This window comes from Coenobita brevimanus, chromosome 112 (genome assembly GCF_032717465.1).
Source record: "Coenobita brevimanus isolate Jiangsu-jjx chromosome 112, ASM3271746v2, whole genome shotgun sequence".
Lineage (NCBI taxonomy): Eukaryota > Metazoa > Arthropoda > Malacostraca > Decapoda > Coenobitidae > Coenobita > Coenobita brevimanus.
The window spans coordinates 3,447,501-3,470,000 of NC_137065.1; the positions used below are offsets into that span (position 1 = coordinate 3,447,501).

At 42.4% G+C, this 22,500-nt stretch overlaps 1 protein-coding gene and 1 long non-coding RNA gene across 6 annotated transcripts in view; both read left to right on the forward strand.

Moving 5' to 3' along the window:
- LOC145418103 (uncharacterized) overlaps positions 1-18,590 on the forward strand; it is a 40,421-nt gene extending 21,831 nt beyond the window's left edge. Inside the window, exon 3 of the long non-coding RNA XR_013900638.1 lies at positions 18,521-18,590. This is a non-coding gene — a long non-coding RNA (uncharacterized LOC145418103). The remainder of the gene's footprint in view (positions 1-18,520) is intronic.
- rdgA (retinal degeneration A) overlaps positions 1-22,500 on the forward strand; it is a 429,656-nt gene that overhangs the window by 137,134 nt on the left and 270,022 nt on the right. The window lies entirely within an intron of this gene.

Genomic DNA, 22,500 nt, shown 5'->3' on the forward strand with positions numbered 1-22,500 from the left:
CTCGTTATTAACTTCCAGACCGAAGAGAAAAAATTGCGTTCGTGTGATTCTTTTCTTGAGGTTTTTCGTTGAGTCATGTGAGCTGTCTGGGTGATTCTCTTCTTGGTGATTCTTTGTTGTCTGGGAGAAGATATTTAAGAAGCTATTGATTCTGTGAGCTTCCTTGGTGATTCTTGGAGCTGTTGGTGATTCTTTTGGAGCTCTGTTGGTGATTCTTGGAGCTGTTGGTGATTCTTGCAAGTTGGATGGATTCGGTGAGCTCCTGGGTGATTCTTTTAGAGCTTTAGTGGTGATTCAGGGAGCTCCATTAGTGATTCTCTGGGCTTATAAGATTCGGTGATTCCTGGTGGTGATTCAATGAGGTCCTTGTGAGTCAGTGAGCTTTTGTAGTGATTCTTGTCGGCCCTCATCGTGATTCGGTGAGCGCTGTGTGTGTGTATGTGTGTGTGTGTGTGTGTGTATGTATGTGTGTGAGTGTGTGTGTGTGTGTGTGTGTTTGTGTGAGTGTGTGTGAGTGCTTATCTGTTCTGTGTGTGTGTGTGTGTGTGTGTGTGTGTGTGTGTGTGTGTGTGTGTGTGTGTGTGTGTGTGTGTGTTTTAGTCTGTCAGTGTGTGTGTGTGTGTGTGTGTGTGTGTGTGTGTGTGTGTGTGTGTGTGTTCACCAGGAGTCTTTTCTCTAAGGGTGGACGCCAAGAGAAGGCACTGATAAGAAAGATAACGGCGCAAGGATGGGAAGGTGAGGCGTAAAGAGTAGAGAGCGAAAATTAGAGAGTGGAGAGTAGAGAGCGAAACTAGAGAGTAGAGAGCGAAAAATAGAGGGGTAGAGAGTAGAGAGCGAAAAATAGAGGGGTAGAGAGTAGAGAGCGAAAATTAGAGAGTAGAGAGCGAAAATTAGAGAGTCGAGAGTAGAGAGTGAAAATTAGAGTAGAGAGCGAAAATGAGAGTAGAGAGCAAAAATTAGAGTAGAGAGCGAAAATTGGAGAGCAGAGAGCGAAAATTAGAGAGTAGAGAGCAAAAACTAGAGTAGAGAGCGAAAATTAGAGAGTAGAGAGCGAAAATTGGAGAGCAGAAACCGAAAATTAGAGAGTAGAGAGCGAGACTTAGAGAGTAGAGAGCGAGAATTAGAGAGTAGAGAGCGAAAATTAGAGTAGAGAGCGAAAATTAGAGAGTAAACGATAGAGAGGGAAAGAGAGGTTGAAATTAGAAAGTCGATGGGAAAGTAGTTAGTAAAGAGTAGAGAGCGACAATTAGAGAGTAGAGAGGAAAAGAGATTTAGAGAGTAGGTAGAAACGTAGATTGGATCACTACTGAACCAGAAAGGAGAGAGAGAGAGAGAGAGAGAGGATATCGAAAAGTGTTGAGCGATAGTAATATGCCAGACAGGAAATGGAAAAAATATTGAGAGAGAGAGAGAGAGAGAGAATGAATAATGTGAGGAAGTGTGTGTGTGTGTGTGTGTGTGTGTGTGTGTGTGTGGCTTTGTTAGTTGTGTAAGGTGGAGGTTTGAGAGTGGTATGTGTGTGTGTGTGTGTGTGTGTGTGTGTACAATGTGTGCTTTGTTAGTTGTGTAAGGTGGAGGTTTGAGAGTGGTATGTGTGTGTGTGTGTGTGTGTGTGTGTGTGTGTGTGTGTGTGTGTGTGTAGCTTTGTTAGTTGTGTAAGGTGGAGGTTTGAGAGGGGAATGTGGAGGGGAAGGGAAGGGAGAGGAGGGAAGGTGAAGAGGGAAGGTTAGGAGGGGTGGGGAGGGGAGGGAAGGGAAGGGGAGAGGGGAGGGAAGAGGGAAGGGAGGGGAGAAGGAGAGGGTGTGAAGGTTAAAAGAGGTGAGACGAGGGGAGGGAAGGGAAGGGGAGAGAGGGAGAGGGAGGGGGGGAGAGAGAGAGAAGGGGAGAGGGAGGGGGAGAAGAGAGAGAGAGAGAGAGAGGTGGGTGAATTTTTTTGTGTGATCCTCTGTGAAGGTGAATGTATATGTTTGGCTTCACACACACACACACACACACACACACACACACACACACACACACACACACACACACACACACACACACACACACACACACACACACACACACACACACACAAGCCAGCCAACTAGCCAGCCATACATACATACATATAAACATACACACATTCACACGTATAAACACATACATACGTACACGAAAGCAGTGACTCTCTCTCTCTCTCTCTCTCTCAGACCCCAATCGAAATAATTGAAAAGATACACAGTTTAATTTTGACAAAATTAATTATTTTTAAACATTTTTATGGCTGTGATAAAGTGAGAAAAAGAAGTGAGCCAACTCTCCCAAATTCCCCTTCACTCTCTCACTCTCTCTAACTTTCATTCTCACTCTAACTTTCACTCTCTCTAGCACTTGCGGACGGGATCAAAGGCTGCCCTACAGACCTCTCTCTCTCTCTCTCTCTCTCTCTCTCTCTCTCTCTCTCTCTCTCTCTCTCTCTCTCTCTCTCTCCATAAATTTTGAGCTCATTTCCGCCGCCCCATCTCGTCACTTTTTCTCACTCACTCGCTCTAATTTTCTTTTCTTTTTTTTTTCTTTCTCACTTTAGTTTCTCATTTTTTAATCTGCATTTTCGTTTCCTCCTCCTCCTCCTCCTCCTTCTCTCCTCCTCCTCCTCCTCCTCCTTCTCTCCTCCTCCTCGTCCTCCTCGTGTAATAAGACCACACTTGCATTTTTAAGCTTAAGTAGCTAGCTTGGGGGAGGAGGAGGAGGAGGAGGAAGAAGAGGAGGAGGAGGAGGAGGGGGAGAAGGAGGAAGAAGGGGACGAAGAGGAGGAATGTTGATGATGATGATGATGATGATGATGATGATGAGGAGGAGGAGGAGGAGGAGGAGGAGGAGGACGAGGAGGAGGGAGTAGATCAAGAAGAGGATGAGAAGAAATTATAGAAATGGAAGGGAACAGAAGAGGAAGAGGAATGATGAAGGGGTGACAGGTGAGGAGGAGGAAGAGGAGGAGACCCATGAGAAGAGGAAGGTTTAGGCAAGAGGATCAAGAGGATAAGAAGATGCCTGTTTTACCTTGAGGCACATGTATGGATTCACACACACACACACACACACACACACACACACACACACACACACACACACACACACACACACACACACACACACACACACACACACATTCCATCCATCCATTCATACACACACACACACACACACACACACACACACACACACACACACACACACACACTCTCTCTCTCTCTCTCTCTCTCTCTCTCTCTCTCTCTCGTGCTAAAGAGGTTAAGCCGGTGCCACTCAAGGTGTAATTTAATATAGGAATTATCAAAGGTTAATTGCTCAGTTCGATGTGTAGATGGTAATGGTGGTAGTTGGTGGTGGTTGTGGTTGTTGTTGATCGTGGTAGTTGTGGTTATTGGTGGTGGTAGTTGAGGTTATTTGGTGGTATATAGTTGTGGTTGTTGGTGGTTGTAGTTGTGGTTGTTGTTGGTGGTAGTTGTGGTGGTAATGATGGTTGTGGTAGTGGTGGTTGTGGTAGTGATGATTGTGGTGGTGGTAGTTGTGTGTTGGGTGTGTGGTAGTGGTGGTGCTGGTTGTGGTAGTTGTTGTGGTGGTGGTAGTTGTGTTGTGGGTGTTTGGTAGTGATGGTTGTGGTGGTGGTAGTGGTGGGTGTAGTGATGGCAGTGGTGTGGTGGTTGTGGTAGTAGTGGTAGTGGTGGGTGTAGTGATGGCAGTGGTGTGGTGGTTGTGGTAGTAGTGGTTGTGGTGGGTGTAGTGATGGCAGTGGTGTGGTGGTTGTGGTGGTGGTAATGGTGTGGTGGTTGAGATAATGGTGGTAGGAAGAGTACTGTGGTGGTAGTGGTTGTGGTGGTGTAGAAGTGTGGTTGAGAGAAGAGGAAGGAAGAGAAGGAGAGAGAGAGAGAGAGAGAAGGGGAGAGAAGAGGGGAATGGGAGGGGAGAGGAGAGGAAAGAAGAGAAAGGGAAGAGGAAGAAGGATGAGAGGGGACGATAGAAGAGAGGAGAGAAGAAGAGAAGAGAAGGGAAGGGAAGGGAGGAGAGGAGAGGAGAGGAGGGAAGAGAAAATCAGGAAGAGAGTGGAGAGGAGAAGGGAGGGGAGAGGTAAAGAAAAGAGGGAATAGGAGAGGAGAGGAGGGAGTGGGTGGAGAGAGGAGGGAGTGGGTGGAGAGAGGAGGAGAGTACTTGAGAGAGGAAAGAGGAAGGTAAGAGGGCGTGGGGAACCCTAAGAGTACATTGCCTCAGGTGTACACATACATACCTACATACGTACATACACACATACATATATACATGCGTACATACGTACATACATACGTACATACATACATACATATACATACATACATACATACATACACATACGTACATACATAAATACATATATAGGCACATCAGTGTACGTGTATAAACAAGTACACACACACACACACACACACACACACACACACACACACACACACACACACACACTGTCTCTCTCTCATTATTCACCCCTCATAAATTCCAGTCTTCCAGAGGCAAAATTACGAAAAAAAAAAAGTAGTTATGAGACTGACTAGGAGAGCCTTGTTAGAGAGAGAGGGGGGTAGGGGGGTGGGGGGAGTTTATATAATGAAGGATGGCTCGAGGCAAGAGAGAGAGAGAGAGAGAGAGAGAGAGAGAGAGAGAGTTAGCTTTATGCAGAAGCCCTCCAGTACATATATTATGAGGTACTGAGACCCACACTGCTCTGGGGGGGAGGGAGGAGAGGAGAGGAGAGAAGGGAGAAGAGGAGAGGAGAAAAGGGAGGAGAGGAGAGAAGGGAGGAGAGGAGAGGAGAGGAGAGAAGGGAGGACAGGAGAGGAAAGGAGTGAGGGGAGGAAGAGAGGAGAGGAGAGGAAAGGAGTGAAGGGAGGAAGAGAGGAAGGAGAGGAAAGGAGTGAGGGGAGGAGAGAGGAAGAGAGGAGTGAGGGGAGGAAGGAGAGGAGAGGAGAAGAGGGAGGAAGGAGAGGAAAGGAGGGATGAAAGGAGCGAGGGGAGGAGAGAGGAAGAGAGGAGAGGAGAGAAGGGAGGAGTGGAGAGAAGGGAGGAGAGGAGAGGTGAAGAGACGAGAGGACAGAGAAGAACTAAGAAGGTAAATGCAGAGTACAGTAGAGAGAGAGAGAGAGAGAGAGAGAGAGTTCGGCTGCTGGTAGGCAATGGTTGTGGCAAGGTATTCTTTATCCAAAATTATTATCCTTGGACAGATTTATGGTGTTCTAGTTATTGATTTCATTATTATTATCATCATCATTATCATTAACTTATTATTATAGTTATGTTTATCCTCCTCCTCCTCCTCCTCCTCCTCCTCCTCCTCTTGGCTTCTTTTGTTTTCCTCTTTTCCTTCCTTCTTTCTCCCTCTCATCGTTCATTTCCCTCGTTCCCCCTTTATCGTCCTTCTTCCCCTTTTTCATGTTTTTTTTTTCGTTTTTCTTCATCCATTTTTATTTATCTTTTCATCTTTATTATTCATTCATCTTTTTTCATAATCATAACTTCGTCTCACTTTCCTCCTCCTCCTCCTCCTCCTCCTCCTCGTCATCTTCCTGTTTATCTTCATTATCAGCATTCAATCTTCGTTTACTGTCATATCGTATCTCTCTCTCTCTCTCTCTCTCTCCCTTTATTATTATTGGCCTCCTGACAAACAAACACACAAACACACACTTCATCATTTCACCCCTCTCTCTCTGAAGCTCTGAATTTTTGTGTGTGTCTGTCTGTCTGCCTTTCTTTATGACTTTCTCTGTCTGTCTGTCTGTCTGTCTCTATGTCTATCTGTCTGTCTTTCTGTCTATCTGTCTGTCTGTTTGTCTGTCTGTCACGTGATGTTTTTTTCTATCTTTGTTTCACTTTCACACATTTTGTCTGTTTCTGATTTTCATGTGTGGTTTTCCTGTTCGTCCCTGGAAAAGAGAGAGAGAGAGAGAGAGAGAGAGAGAGAGAGAGAGAGAGAGAGAGAGAGAGAGAGAGAGAGAGAGAGAGAGAGAGAGAGAGAGAGAGAGAGAGAAGGAAGAGGAGGAGAGGAAGACCGAAATTGTAGAGTTCTCTTTTCTCTTGTTAATTATTCAAGGACATGAATTATTAGAGAGAGAGAGAGAGAGAGAGAGAGAGAGAGAGAGAGAGAATGTGCACCCAGAATGCACGGGAGAAGAGTAAAAGTAAAGATAATAAAAATAACGAAAAAAAATAATAATTACAGTATAATAATGTAATTAAAATACATCACTATAATTATCTCACGTAATTATCTCAGCTCATTTACGTTCCATATAATTATCGTTTGTTAAATAACGAAATAAGTCAGTCATTGCGCGATGTTAAGTAATTTTTGTTAATGCATTCTTTGTAATTACGTAAAATCTTGTCGTTTGGGTAATTATGCTTGATTACCTGTGTTTATGTAATTAATAGGTGGGATAATTACTACTGCTACTACTACTACTACTACTACTAGTGCTACTGCTATACTACCATTACTACTACTTCTACTACTACTACTACCACTACTACTACTACTACTGTTACTACTACTGCTGCTGCTGCTGCTGCTGCTGCTGCTACTACTACTACTACTACTACTACTACTACTGCTGCTGCTGCTGCTGCTGCCGCTGCTGCTGCTGCTGCTGCTGTTACTACTACTACTACTTCTACTTCTACTACTACTACTTCTACTACTATAGTCGCGGCGCACGACTCAGAGGTTGTCATTATCGTACCCTGGCAACTTACCATTCAAAAGTGCGTCCGATTTCGTATCATATTATACACGAATCATATTATTATGCACGAATCCATTATACACGAATATTATTATATACCAACATATTATACACGAATCACATGCGACTCATACTATACACGAAATCAGACGCACTTTTGAATGGTAGGTTGTCAGGGCACGATAATAACCTCAGAGTCACGCGCCGCGACTATACTGTACAGTAGCGCTACTACTACTTCTACTACTACTACTACTGCTACTTCTGCTTCTATTACTACTACTACTACTACTGCTACTTCTGCTTCTATTACTACTACTACTACTACTACTACTAATAATAATAATAATAATAATAATACTGCTACTTCTGCTTCTACTACTACTACTACTACTAGCTGAGAGGGGGAGGGATGGTAAATAGAGAAGAATGTTAAGTATTTTTGCTACACACACACACACACACACACACACACACACACACACACACACACACACACACACACACACACACACACACACACACACACACACACACACACAGGTACCAGTTAAAATGCACATACATATATAAAAGGACGCATGCCATCGTAAGCTTTAATCTCTCTCTCTCTCTCTCTCTCTCTCTCTCTCTCTCTACTGTATGAGAGGTTATTGGTGTGTAAAATACTGGAATTGCCCTGGGGGAGAGAGAGAGAGAGAGAGAGAGAATCCTTTTCATTTCTCTCTCCATTTCTCGGTCAGTTTCAAGCAAGCATTATTGATAAGTTGTTTATTTTTTATGCCCTTCAGTTTATGTGCTTTTTTTCCCTGTCATCATCATCATCATCATCATCATCATCATCATTATCATCATCGTCCTCTTCTTCTTCGTCATCATCATAATCGTCCTCTTCATCATCATCGTCGTCATCATCATCATCATCATCATCATCATCATCATCATCGTCCTCTTCATTATTATTTTAGTTCATCATCATCGTCGTCTTCATTATCGTAATAGTAATAATAATAATCATCATCATCATCATTGTCATCATTTTTTTGCTTTACCTCCTCCTCCTCCTCCTCATCATCATCATCATCATCATCATCATCATCACTGCTACCTGCCAGCACCACCATCATCACTACCACCACCACCACCACCACTACGACATCATAACCAGTATTGAAACAACCACAGTTCTAACTAGTATTCATCACAACTACCACCAGTATCATTGCTACCAACATTCTCTCTCTCTCTCTCTCTCTCTCTCTCTCATAAATAACTCTCCTCCCTCATCTGGCATGAAATGGGAGGGAATGTGGAGGGAAAAAACGCGAGAGAGAGAGAGAGAGAGAGAGAGAGAGGCAGGCGTGTGATGCCGTTTTATTATTATTTTTATCTTTATTATTATTATTATTATTATTATTATGGTTGTGGTTGTAGTTGTAGTATTAATAGCAGCAGCAGTAGTAGTATTAGTAGTAGTAGTAGTAGTAGTAGTGCTTGAGATTTTATACTACTCTTGTTTCATAATTGTGATGATGATGATGATGATGATGATGATAATAATAATAGTGGTGGTGGTGGTAGTAATGATGATGGTGATGATAGTAATAATAATAATAATGATAATAATTAAAAATAATATAGGCGGTGGTGGTAATAATGATGATGATGGTGATGATAGTAATGGTGGTGGTGGTAATAATAATAATGATGATGATGATGGCCAGTATGTTAACTACACTCCGTTCACTTCAACTAGGCTTAAAACACTAGAATACGATGCTAGTCACGAAGAAGTGCAGTGGAATGGATGGCAGGCCGTAGATGGAAATAAGAACAAAAATCACAAGTTAAAATTACACAACTGTAGAAATAAAGTAGCGTTTGAGAGTTGGTAACGCCTTCTCCTTAGCGATTTATTTTGGGGTTTACACGTTTTTTATTCCTCTTACATATAAACGGATTTGGGGATTACGTAACACTTTTTCTCAGTGGATTTATTCTGGGTGTTACAAAACCTGGTAATCCCTTTTTTAATCCAAGTGTGTACAAGTGGATTTAGGGATTGCGTAACACTTTCTACTGAGCGATTTTTTCTATACTCTGCCTGGTTTTTATCCCTTTGTTCTTTCCTTAGATTGTGTTGAGAAGAGAAGCGTTTGATATACATGTATCAAGGCCTCTCTCTCTCTCTCTCTCTCTCTCTCTCCCCGCGTGTCTACCAGTCTATCTGTTTATATCTGTCTAAATTTTAAGTATTGATGCATTTCCATTTACACTCTCTCTCTCTCTCTCTCTCTCTCTCTCTCTCTCTCTCTCTCTCTCTCTCTCTCTCTCTCTCTCTCTCCTGTTCATCTTACCGCCACGAGTCAGCGTACAACGTAAATGTACATCTCTTTCTCTGTCCAATTTTCGACCTTATGTTCCCCTTCCATAGAGGCGAAAATCCTCCTGTGCTTACAGGGTTAAGGGCGATTTGGCAGGAGATCAGAGAAATAGCTTACACACACACACACACACACACACACACACACACACACACACACACACACACATATGGTAGAGGAAAAAAGTAAGGAGGGAGGGAGGGAAGGGGAAGGAGATGGATGTGGAGAGAGAGAGAGAGAGAGAGAGAGAGATGGTAGAAGTAAGAAGAGGGAAGGATAGATGGGGAGTAGGTGGTTGGGAGGGAGGGGGGGGTAGTTGTATGTGTAGGGTGTGGAGGAGGGGAAGGGGAGTTAGGGAGGAGGGGGAGGAAGTGAGATAAGGAGGGGGAGAGGAGGGTGGATAATGGGGGAGGAGAGGGGAGAGAGGTGGTGGTTAGGAAAAGTTAGTTAGATAGATGTTTGGTAGGGGGAGATAAAATAGTAAGGGATTAACTATATAGGGGAGAGAAGGGGGAGGAAAAGGTATGATTGGGGAAGTAGGGTAGGGGGAGGGGGAATGGTGGAGTGCGAGAGATTAGGTGTGGGGATGGAGAGGGATGGTAGGTAGGAGAGGGGAGTGGGAGAGGGAGGGAGAGTTAGGGTGAGGAAAGGAGAAAGGGGAGTAACAGGTGACATGGAGAATATAGAAGAGAGGGAGGCAGGGAGGGAGGGAGAAGAAAGAAGGGAGAAGGGGCAGGGAGAGAGGAAGGGGAAAGAAGGGAGAAAGGGCAGGGAGGGGGAGAAGGGGCAGGGAGGGAGGGGAAGGAAGAAAGGAAAAGGAAAAGGAGGAATAAAAGGTGAATTGAAAATTGAATAGGAGACGACAAACAGGGAAAGAGGAAATGTATAAAGGTAGGTAGGTATGTAAGTAGGCAGGTAGGTAAGTAGAGAGGGGATTGGGAGGATGGGGAGAGAGAGGGAAGGAAGGGGGAAGATGACAGGTAGGGGAGAGGGAGGCAAATGAGGAGAGGGAAAGGGAAGGTAGGTGGTTGGGTAGGTAGGGAAGTATCTGAGGTAGGTGGAGAGAGAGAGAGAGAGAGAGAGAGAGAGAGAGAGAGAGAGAGATGAAACGAAAAAGAATAATATTAAAAAACAGATGAAGGGTTGAGAGAATGAAGGAGGGAGGGTAGAGAAGTATGGGGGGATAGATGGAGCATGGAGAGGGGAAGAGGAATGTGGCGAGATGGAGAGGGGAAGGGGGAGAGGAGGAGGGGGGGAGAGATGACAGGGGAAGGGGAGGTAAGTGGGTGGGTGGGATAGGGGTAGATTAGAAGATGGTAGATGTGGACAGGTAGAGGAGGTTACAGCAAGAGGTGGGGTAGACAAGTAGGCAAGAAGATGGGTAGGGCAGTAGAAAGGGAGAGAGAGAGAGAGAGAGTTGCAGGGTAGGCAGGTAGGGTAAATGGGTGGGGTGGGGAAGAGGGTTAGGGAAGATTGGGTAGGAGGAGTGAAGGGGGGGGAGGGGAAGATCACAGGTACAGGTACGAGGAGGGGCGGGGAGGGGAGGCAGGTGGAGGGGAGAGGAGAGAGATGGAGGAGGGAGGGAGGGGAGGGGAGGTAGGTGGGGGAGAGGGGAGAGATGAAGAAGGGAAGGGAGGGGGCGGAGATTAAGATGGGAGAGAGACCAAGCAGACAGTGACAGCGGGAGGGAGAGAGCGAGAGAGTGACTATGTGGAGTGTGGTGGTGTGTGCGTATATGCGCGTCGAAGTAGAGGTGTTCAGGAATACTGGTACACAATTCCTCAATTCCACAAACCCCCAGGTGTCCAAAATCGTCCTACAAACCCCCCCAGAGCCACAGAAACCCTCCCTGGCTTTACAGTTTTGAGAGGGAAAAGGGTGGCGTTGGGTTGGGGTTTATAAATAGAGTGACCTTCGTATCTAGCACCTGAGAGAGAGAAAGAGGCTGAAGGAGGGGAGATGAATGTTGATGGAAAGGGAGATGGAGAAATGCGGGGATGCTGTAGAGTGAATAAGATGAAGAATTTAAACAATTGAAGGAGTTGTGAAGAAAAATAAAGGTAAAAAATAAAAAAGAAAATAAACGAGTTGTGAAGAAAAAAAAAGGAAAAGAAGGTGAGAAAAGTTAAATTGAAAATAGTGTAAATGACGAATAAAGTGGAAAATACAAACAACAGTAATGGAACGTAAAGTGTGAATAAGTAAAGTCGATAGTGAAGGAAGTAATTTTATTGGGGAAAAAATCATATATATATATATATATATATATATATATATATATATATATATATATATATATATATATATATATATATATATATATATATATATATATATATAGTGATGGAGTGTAGAGGAAAAAGTGAAGTTACAGATGGATGTAAATACTTCGTATAATGGAGTGTTGCAGATTAATATTATTGCAATTGAAATTTTGAGAAATCCACCTAATTATGGAACAGAGATTGGAAATTATAAATGTAATCAGTATCGAAGCTCTGAAACAATGTGATGTATGTTGAAGCACTCAGTGTGTATATTTCTGAAGCTCTCATTTTATCTGTTTCGAAGCACTTACTTTTGTCCCTTTTTCTAAACACTCAATATTTTATTTATCTGTTTCAAAGAACCCAATTTATGTATTTCGAAACATTTAATTTCATAATTTCATAATTTCATAGTTTATCTATTCTGAAGCACTCATTATATTTCGAAGCAATCTGTTTATCTATTTCGAAGCACTCTGTCTATTTCAAAGCACGCAGCAGAACCTTCGAAAATTGTATGGGTTAATTGCAAGACAGTGGGGGTAATCTGGCAACATTCATAATTATTCAGGCAGTTGGTATGTGAGTCAAGGGCGTTGCATGTAATTAAGGTTGCTACATACATTCCAACCTTGCAGTGTGGAGGATAAATTTCGCGAGCCTTCCATAATGTTGCACTCGGCATTTTAAAGTTGTGCAACATGACTGGGAGCGATGCAACAGGTGAATCAGGCTTTGCAATATGTGATTCGATACTCTAGTATATGTGACTCGACCCAGAAGTGTTATGTGACTTTGCAATAGAGTATGATTCGACCTTGCAATACAGTGTGATTCGACCTTGCAATACAGTGTGATTCGACCTTGCAATACAGAATGATTCGGCCTTGCAATGCAGTATGATTCGATCTTGGAATACAGTACGATTCGACCTTGCAATACAGTATGATTCGACCTTGCAATACAGTATGATTCGACCTTGCAATAGTATGATTCGACCTTGCAGTACAGTATGATTCAACCTTGCAATGCAGTATGATTTGACCTTGCAACCTCAACAAGGGATTCAGCATTGGAGTAAGACTGTCAACATGCAATTCGACTCTGCAGTATGTGTGCAATATGTGATTGGACCGCAATATATGTGCAGTATGTGATTCGACTCTGCAATATGTATACAGAAGTCGACCCTGGCAAGTGACATTCATAAGGAGTTCACGATGCAACAATCAGCTCTTGCAGTGAGATTTGCAATATGTGATTCGACCCTGCGGTATGTGATTCGACCCTGCGGTATGTGATTCGACCCTGCAGTATGTGATTCGACCCTGCAGTATGTGAATCAGCCTTGCAGTATGTGATTCGACCCTGCAGTACATGTGAATCGACCCTGCAGTATGTGAATCAGCCTTGCAATATGTGAATCGACCCTGCAGTATGTGACCCGGAGATTCAGACCTGCAGTATGTGACGAGTGCAATATATGATTCAATCCTGATGTGTGATTCGACTCTACAATATGTGATTCAGTCCTGCAATATGTGACCCGCCTCTGCAATATGTGTTCAGTATGACTCGACTTTGCAGTATGTGATTCACCCATGCTCTGTGTGACGACTGCAATATATGGTTCTCTAATATGACATACTTGCAATTTGATGTAACTTTGCAACATGACTTATCTTTGCAATATGACTTATCTTTGCAATATTGAGTCGACCTTTGCAGTACGAGTATACCGAGGCTTCCAAAATGTAGCCATCGACATTGACATTATTCGACGGTGTAGTAAGGCTTGCAACATGACAGTCGACTTTGCAGTGTGAATCAACGTGCAGTACGACTCGACACGGCACTGAACTCTGAACATCGACGCTTGCAACGAGTTCATCAACATTTGCAACAACGTAATCGACCCCTGCATCATTATTCGACAAGGCGTTGGAAAAAAAAAAATGTGAAATGCAAAAAATCGACCTTGCCGCATGTCAGAATCAACTTCGCAACTTGATTCGACGTAGCCATAAAATAATCGACATTTGCAACATGATTCGACAAAGCGCTAAATAAAAACAAAGTCGACCGTGCAACAAGTGAAGCAGAAACTCCGATACTTGCAACAAATTAATCGACTGCAACTTAATAATCGACACTTGTAATAAGAGTCGACTCTGTCACACAAATTGACCTTTTTCAATAACTTAATCGAGTCTGCAACACATTAATCGACTCTTGCAATAACTTGATCGACTCTATGGCACATTAATCGACTCTTGCAATAGCTTGATCGACTCTGCAACACATTAATCGACTCCTGCAACAACTTCATCGACTCTGCAACATGTTAATCGACTCTTGTACTCTTGCCACAACTTCATCGACTCTTCAACATATTAATCGACTCTTGCAGTACTTGATCGACTCTGCAACACGTTAGTCGACTCTGCAACAACCATCGACACGGAAAATGTGAAAAATAAACCTTACAATCGATATTCTCCGCACGCAACAAGATATTCGGCGTTGCAACAAGATATTCAAAGCTGCAACACGTGAATCGACTCTTGCAATCACTTAGTCGACTTTTCACGAATCACCAAAGCACAGAACATGGAAATATTCGAAACTAATTCTTGCAATCGATATTCTACGTGTGCAACAAGATACTCGACATTGCAACAAAATATTCGAATCTGCAACACGTGGATTGACCTTTGCAACCTGTGAACTTGTCGATCGTGCTTCTTGATTCGACCGGACTCTTCATATGATCAACAATGTCTTCCGCATTGCCACGGATCTTGTTGCGTGAGTATTGCAGCATGTTGCAAAGGGGGAAAGCGTGGTGTGGCAAAGGGGGAAAGTGTGGTGTTGCATAGGGGGAAAGTGTGGTGTGGCAAAGGGGGAAAATGTGGTGTTGCAAAGGGGGAAAGCGTGGTGTTGCAAAGGGGGAAAGTGAGGTGTGGCAAAGGGGGAAAGTGTGGTGTGGCAAAGGGGGAAAGTGTGGTGTGGCAAAGGGGGAAAGTGTGGTGTGGCAAAGGGGGAAAGCGTAATGTTGCAAAGGGGGAAAGCGTAATGTTGCAAAGGGGATTGTGGTGTTGCAAAGAGGGAAAGTGTGGTGTTGCAAAGGGGAAAGCGTGATGTTGCAAAGGGGAAAGTGGGAAAGCGTGATGTTGCAAAGGAAGAAGTAGGGGGAACGGAAGTAGAAGAGGAGAGGGGAAGAGGAATTGAAAGGAGGATGAGAAAATAGAATAAAAGAGGGGATAGGGATGGAAAGAGGAAGAAAGAGAGGGAGAACTAAAAAAAAAATGGAATATGAAGGTGGTAGGGAGAAGAGGGAAGAATAAAAAAAATAATAAACGAGACGATGATGATAATGGAAGGAAAAGAGAGAGAGAGAGAGAGAGAGAAAAAAAAAAACGAAAAAAATCACATTGTAAGAGAGAGAGAGAGAGAAATGAAAAAAATCACATTATAATCCTCAGCCATTCTTTTTTCCACTTTCCTTCTCCACCTCATCATCATCATCATCATCGTAATCATCATCATCATCTGTTTCCTCTTTCTTCCTCTCCTGTCTTCTTCCCTCCCTACCATCCCTTCTCTCGTTTTTACTTTCTTCCTCCCCTTCCTCCCTTTTTCTCATTCATCCTCCTTTCCTTTCTCTTCCTGTACTTGTTTTCCTCCTCCTTCTCCCTCCCTTCCTTCGTCTCTTCCCACCCTCACCTCTCTCCTCTCCATTACTCCTCCCCTCCCCTCTCCTCCTCTTTCCCCTCACCGTCACCGTTCCCCTCCCCTCCCCTCCCCTCCCCTCCTCTTTCCCTCACCGTCACCGTTCCCCTCCCCTCCCCTCCTCTTTCCCTCACCGTCACCGTTCCCCTCCCCTCCCCTCCCCTCCTCTTTCCCCTCACCGTCACCGTTCCCCTTCCCTCACCTCTCTTCTCCTCTGTCGCTCTCGCGTTCTGTAATTAGAGAGTAAGTCTTTCTATTAATAACTAGCTCAGACCACCTAGAAAGGACCTCTACGTCTGTGGTCTGTTTATCCGTATAGCTTTATATAAGTCCTCACTTTATCCTCCCCCCCTTCTCTCTCTCTCTCTCTCTCTCTCTCTCTCACACACACACACACACACACACACACACACACACACACACACACACACACATCCCATGCCCTTACCTCTATTCCTCTCTCTCTCTCTCTCTCGCCTTCCCTTAATTTCTAGTCTTCCCATTTCCCTGTTCTCCCCTCCCCCCACTCCTCTCTCTCTCTCTCTCTCTCTCTCTCTCTCTCCCTCCTTCCCCATCCTCTTCTCACCCATCCTCTCACTCTCTCACCAGCCCAGTGTCACTCAAACGCCAAGAAAACGATAGCTAGGATTTACGCAAGACCCCCCCTCCATCCGCTCAACCCGTCCTCCGTTTTCTTTCGTGCCCCCCGTTTTCTTCCATAACCTGAATAACTCTGATAGAATTAACTTCCGATTTTTATGTATTATTTCTTGTTTTTCACTCCTATTCAGTTTCCATGGGATTATTCACTCTCTTTTCGCTGTCATTCATTTTTCTACATGGTTGCTCACTCTCTATTCACTCTTTTTTATTCATTTTTCTTATGCATTCATTCTAAATTCACTTTTTCCTTCACGCTTACTGCTTGCTCTTTTTTGCTTATTCATTCTTCATTCGGTCTTTGTTTACACACTTTATTCACTGCTTTTCACTGCGTGTACACCCACATTCACTCTTCATTCACTCTACGGGAGAGAGAGAGAGAGGGAGAGAGAGAGAGAGAGAGAGGTAAGAAAATGGAAGAGATATCAAGGAATGAAAAGATGGAGAGAAGAAAAAGAGGAAAGAGGGAAAAATGTTACCTTAAAGAGATAGAGAGAGAAAGAGAAAGAGAGAGAGAGAGAGAGAGAGGGGGGTAAGAAAATGGAAGAGATATCAAGGAATGAAAAGATGGAGAGAAGAAAAAGAGGAAAGAGGGAAAAATGTTACCTTAAATAGTAAATGAGAGAGAGAGAGAGAGAGAGTGAGAGGTAAGAAAATGTAAGAGGTATCAAGGAATGAAAAGATAGAGAGAAGAAAACAATATAGGAAAAAATACTACCTTTAAAGAGGAAAGAGGAGTAAATGCGAGAGAGAGAGAGAGAGAGAGAGAGAGAGAGAGAGAGAGAGAGAGAGAGAGTGAAGGTTAGAGATAGAGCAAGGAGGAAGCGGCAGTTAGAGAAAATCAGAAGCCAAAGGAAAGGAGAGAGAGCGCATAATATACTTACACGACAATACTTCCGTGTGTGTGTGTGTGTGTGTGTGTGTGTGTGTGTGTGTGTGTGTGTGTGAGAGAGAGAGAGAGAGAGAGAGAGAGAGAGAGAGAGAGAGAATTGTCTGAGACTGCAATGAACCCAGTCCTTCTCTTCCTTCTTCCCTTCTTCCTCCCACTTCCTCTTCCTTCTTTCCTCCTTCATCATCCCAGCCCCTCCTTCCCTTCTTCCCTCCTTCCTCCCACTTCCTCTTCCCTCCTTCCTTCCACTTCCTCTTCCCTCTTTCCTCCTCCATCATCATATTCCCTCCTTTCCTTCTTCCATCCTTCCTTCTGCTTCCTCTTCAGTCTTTCCTTCTTCTCATTCCCTCTCTCCCTCCTTCCTTTTTCCTTTCCTTTCCTCCTTCCTTTTTCCTTTCCTTCCCTCCTTCCTTCTTCCTTTCCTTCCCTCCTCCCTTCTCCCTTTTCTTCCTTCCTTTCTTCTCCTCCCTCTTCCTCCTTCATTTTTCCTTTGCTTTTTTCTCTCCCTTTCTCTCTCCCCCATCCCACTTCCCATTTCTATCTCCCCCTTCTTCTTTCTCTCCCCCTCCCCATCCTTCTCTTTCCCCCCTCGCCATCATCCTCGTTTTCCTCCTCCCCATCCTTCTCTTTGTCTTCCTCCCCATCCTTGTCTGTTCTCCTTCCTCTCCCCATCCTCCTCTTTCTCCCCTCCCCGTCCTTCTCTTTCTCCTCCTCTCCATCCTTCTCTCTCCCCCTTCCCCATCCTCCTCCTCCTCCCCATCCTTCCCTTTCTCCCATTCCCTCCCCCTTTTCCCCTTTCCCTCCCCTTCCACCTCTTCCCTGCTCTTCCACCCCCTCCCTATCCTTTCCTTCTTCCCTCTTCCTCCCCTCTTTCCTCTCCCTCCCCTCTTCCCTCTCCCTCCCCTCTTCCCTCTCCCTCCCCTCTTTCCTCTCCCTCCCCTCTTTCCTCTCCCTCCCCTCTTTTCTCTCCTTCCCCTCTTTCCTCTCCCTCCCCTCTTTCCTCTCCCTCCCCTCTTTCCTCTCCTTCCTGTCTTTCCTCTCCATCCCACTCCCGCTCCCCTCTTTCCCCTCCCTCCCACTCCTCCTCCCCCTTTCCCCCTCCCTCTCCTTTAACTAGGTGGTCAGTTTCCATTTCAGCAGAGGTCAGAGGTCATAGAGAGAGAGAGAGAGAGAGAGAGAGAGAGAGGGGGGGGGAAGGAGGGGGGGACATCAGAGAGATATGAGAAAAATTAAGATAAAGTATTGAAGAATGAGAGAGAGAGAGAGAGAGAGAGAGAGAGAGAGAGAGAGAGAGAGAGAGAGAGAGAGAGGGGAAGGAGGGGGGGACATCAGAGAGATATGAGAAAAATTAAGATAAAGTATTGAAGAATGAGAGAGAGAGAGAGAGAGAGAGAGAGAGAGAGGAACTAAAAGAAGGAGGATAAAAGTTGAAAATGCTCTGAAATGAAAAATACTAAAGATAGCTAGATAGATAAATTAATAGATACAGCTGATAGATAGATAGATAGATAAATAGATACGGTAGATAGATAGACAGATAAATAGACATAGATAAATAGATAGAAGAGAGAGAGAAAATTCTGACAAAATTTCAGTGTTTTTTTATGACATCATTTTCTTTGGCTATATTTTTGTGTAACATATTTCTCTGCATATCTATGTTCTCTCTCTCTCTCTCTCTCTCTCTCTCTCTCTCTCTCTCATACTTTATCTCAGTTTTTCTCATACATCTTTCTCTAATGTCCTCTCTCTCTCTCTCTCTCTCTCTCTCTCTCTCTCTCTCTCTCTCTCTCTCTCCAATATTAACCCATTTTTCTCTCCCCCCTGCAGGTGAGTACAGTGTTGCCAGCGCCCAGTTTGTCCCTCAGGTGAGAATTGGCAACGCTGCAATGAGACAGGTAAATCTAATAATAATTAAAATAAATAAATAAATAAAGGACGGTCTGGAATAATGGAGGTACAGGTGAGTAATTATTTTTTATTAATATTATTGTATTTTTAATTTTGGTGTTGTATGGCTTTATTAATTCATGAAAAAAATGAGAAAGAAAATGAGAAATTTTTGATATGGATTTTTAGAGAGAGAGAAAAAGGTTAGCAAATTATTTTTTCCATTATTTTATTCTTGTATTTAATTTGAAATGATGGTGTATGTTCATATATTCCTTTATTAATTTTTTTGAAAAGGAAGGAAAGGAATCGATTTTTTTTAAGTCCAAAAAATTTAAAATAGATATATAATAGATGTAAAATAGACACATTTAATTTATCTATCTTTGTATTGCTTTAGTGATGTGGGGAGAATTTTATTTTTAATACAGAAAGAGAAAATTGAAATCGATAGGAAAGTATGAAAAAAAAAAAACAGATGAAGAGAAAAATGAAAAAATAAATAGAGAGAAAAATGAAGAAGGAAAAAAAGGAAAGGATAGAAAAGGAAGGTAAAAAGCACAGGGAAAATAAAGGAAAAAAAGGAAAGGATAGAAAAGGAAGAAAAAAAAAAGATGGGGAGATAAGGAAAGAAGTAGGGTGGGCGAAAAATAAGTGAAGAATAGGGAAGGAAAATAAGGAAAAATAGGAAAAGAAAATAAGGAACAAATAAGGAAAGAAATTTAGGGAAAAACTGGGAAAGAAAATAAGGAAAAAGTAGGAAAAAATTAGGGAAGAAAATAAGGGAAAAAGGGAGGAAATAAGGAAAAATAGGGAAAGAAAAGGGAAGAAAATAGGGAAAAAATAGGGGACGATAAGGAAAATAGGGAAAGAAAATAAGGGAAAAAATAGGGAAAGAAAATAAGGGAAAAAATAGGGAAAGAAAATAAGGGAAAAATGAAAAAAATAGGAAAGAAGGAAAAAATAGGGAGAGAAAGATAAGAGAAAAGTGTAGGAAGTGATAGGAAAATAAGGAAGAAATAGAGAAAAATAAGGAGTAAAAAGGGAGAGAATGGGAAGGAAAAAATAATGAAGAAAAAGATAGGAAAATACAGGAAATAAGGAAGGAAACAGTAGGAAGTGATAAGGGAAAATGGAAGGTAGAAAAGAAGGGAAGAATAATGAGAAAAAAAAGAGAGAGTAAAGAAGAATTAGAGAAAATATAAAGTGAGAAAAAATAAATAAAGTTACAGTTAATAGTAAGTAAGATTTTTATTGATAATTTTTGCTATATTATTTTTATTGGGATATTTTTTTAATTGTGAAAATTTTTGAAAAGAAAAAAATATTACTTTTTTGAGGAATTTATTTTTTTCTTCGTCGTGAAAATTTTGGAAAAGGAAAAATTAATATTACTTTTTGTGGGATTTTGTTCTTCCTCGTGAAAATTTTTTGAAAAGAGAAATATATTGCTTTTTAGGAGAATATATTTTTTTCTTCGTCGTGAAAATTTTTGGAAAAGAATATATAAGAAAAAAGTGTTTGATATAGATTTGTCCGCCTTTTGTGATGTGTGTGTGTGTGTGTGTGTGTGTGTGTGTGTGTGTGTGTGTGTGTGTGGTGGAGTCCTGATGGTGAGTGAGTGTGTGGTCTTTTGATGATGATGATGAGGAGGAGAAGGAGGAGGATGGTGGTGAGACTGATGATGATGATGATGACGATGGTGATGATGATGATGATGAGGAGGAGGAGTATGATGATGATGATGATGATGATGAGGAGGAGGAGGAGGAGTATGATGATGGTGATGATGTTGATGATGACAGTGTTGAAGGAGTAGTATGATGATGGTGATGATGTTGATGACAATGTTGATGATGATGATGATGAGGAGGAGGAGGAGTGTGATGATGATGATGATGAGGAGGAGGAGGAGGAGGAGGATGGTGAAAACATAGGGAAACTTAGGAAAACTAGCAAAATCAGACGATAGAAGTAGTGATAGAAATTGTATTATTATTATTATTATTATTATTAATAATATAATTACTACTACTACTACTACTACTACTACTACTTCTACTCCTACTCCTGCTGCTACTACTACTACTACTACTATTACCACTTGTTTTTTTGTTATTATTATTATTATTATTATTATTATTATTATTATATTGTTTTTATTATTATTATTATTATTATTATTATTATTATATTGTATTGTTTTTATCAGTTATTATTGTTATTATTATTGTTATTATTATTATTTATTATTTTCTTTAAAAAAAATCGAGGCAAAAATGTAAAAGAAGGAAGGACGTTCTTGAGGAGGGATTTAATGGCTTTGTTTGTCACGGTGGAGTAAATCTCTCTCTCTCTCTCTCTCTCTCTCTCTCTCTCTCTCTCTCTCTACCATCTATATGTCTGTATGTCTGTCTACCTCAATATGTATCCATATCTGTCAGTCTATTTTATCTATCTATCTACCTGTCTATCTATCTGTCTATCTATCTGTCTTCATCTATCTACTTATGTATATCTATCAGTCTGTCTATCAACCATCTATCAATATTTATATCTACCATCAGGAAGTAATGGAAGAAAACGGAGATAATAAATGGGTAACGAAAGTAAAGGGAGTAACGAATTATTTTAGTTATTACATTAGTTATTTGGGTATACATGGGAAATTAGGGATAGATAGATAGATAGATAGATGGATAGATAGATAGATGAAAATGCAATGGTTGGACCTTAAATTTAGCTCTTTTTTTTTTTTCTTTTTCTTTTTCTTTTTTTTCTTGGAGCTGTTTGCAGGTCCCTGGCCTTTGGTTCCTTCTTTCTTGCATTAAAAGAAAGATAGCAGGGTGGATAGATAGATTGATAGATAGATAGAGATAGATAGGTAGATGGATAGATAGGTAGGTAGGTAGAGAGAGAGAGGATAAGATGGAATAAGAGATAGATTCGATAGATAGATAGATAGATGAATAAATAGATTTAGATGATACTGTGAAATCAGGAAACATACGTAGGGGTATTGTGGATAAGAATAGATAGATAGATAGATAGATAGATAGATAGATAGATTGAAAACCAGAAAATAAGAAAGAGTGAAGAGAATAATAAAAAAAAGTGATAAATGATGAAAAAGAAATATAGTGAGAGAAAAATGGAGAGGAAGTGGAGGATGGATGGAGGAAGTTGTGGGGAGGGAAGGAATGATGGATGGAGGGAAGGCGGTGAGGGAGGGAGTTAAGAAGGGAGGGAGGGAGGAAAGGATGGAAGGTGGGAGAGAGTGGAAGGAAGGAGGGTGGAGAGAGAGAGAGTAGGGAATCAGACAGACAGGCAGACATTTCTTGAGCAGTGTATTGGAACTTTTGGGGGTAAGGAAGAGGAGGAGGAGGATGGTAGGGAGAGGAGAGAAGAGTGATAGAGGTGGATGTGAGAGGAAAGGAGAGGAGAGGTTGATGATGATGATAGTGGAGGTGGTGGTGGTGATGGTGATGATGATGATGATGGTGATGATGATGATGATGATGATGATGATGGTGGTGGTGGTGGTGGTGGTGGTGATGGTGGTGGTGGTGATGATGGTGATGATGATGGAGGAGGAGGAGGAATTACAGGCAATTGCGAGTGGATGAGGTAATGGAGAGAGAGAGAGAGAGAGAGAGAGGTTAGGGGTGAGAGAGGAGAGGATAAAGAGGTGAGGGATCGAGAGGGGGAGGGTAGGGACGAAGGAGGGAGGGAGGGGGAGGGGAGGGGGGAGAGACGCAGGTAAGAGTGAGGGAGAGAACAGGTAGGGATGGAGGGGAGGGGAGGGGAGGGGAGGGAGGGGGAAGTGAGAGCTGGTAACTCACCCGATCAATAACTAGCCTTTCGAACTCAGAGAGAGGGAGGGAGGGGGGGAGATTTAGAGAAAAAGGGAAAAGAATTAA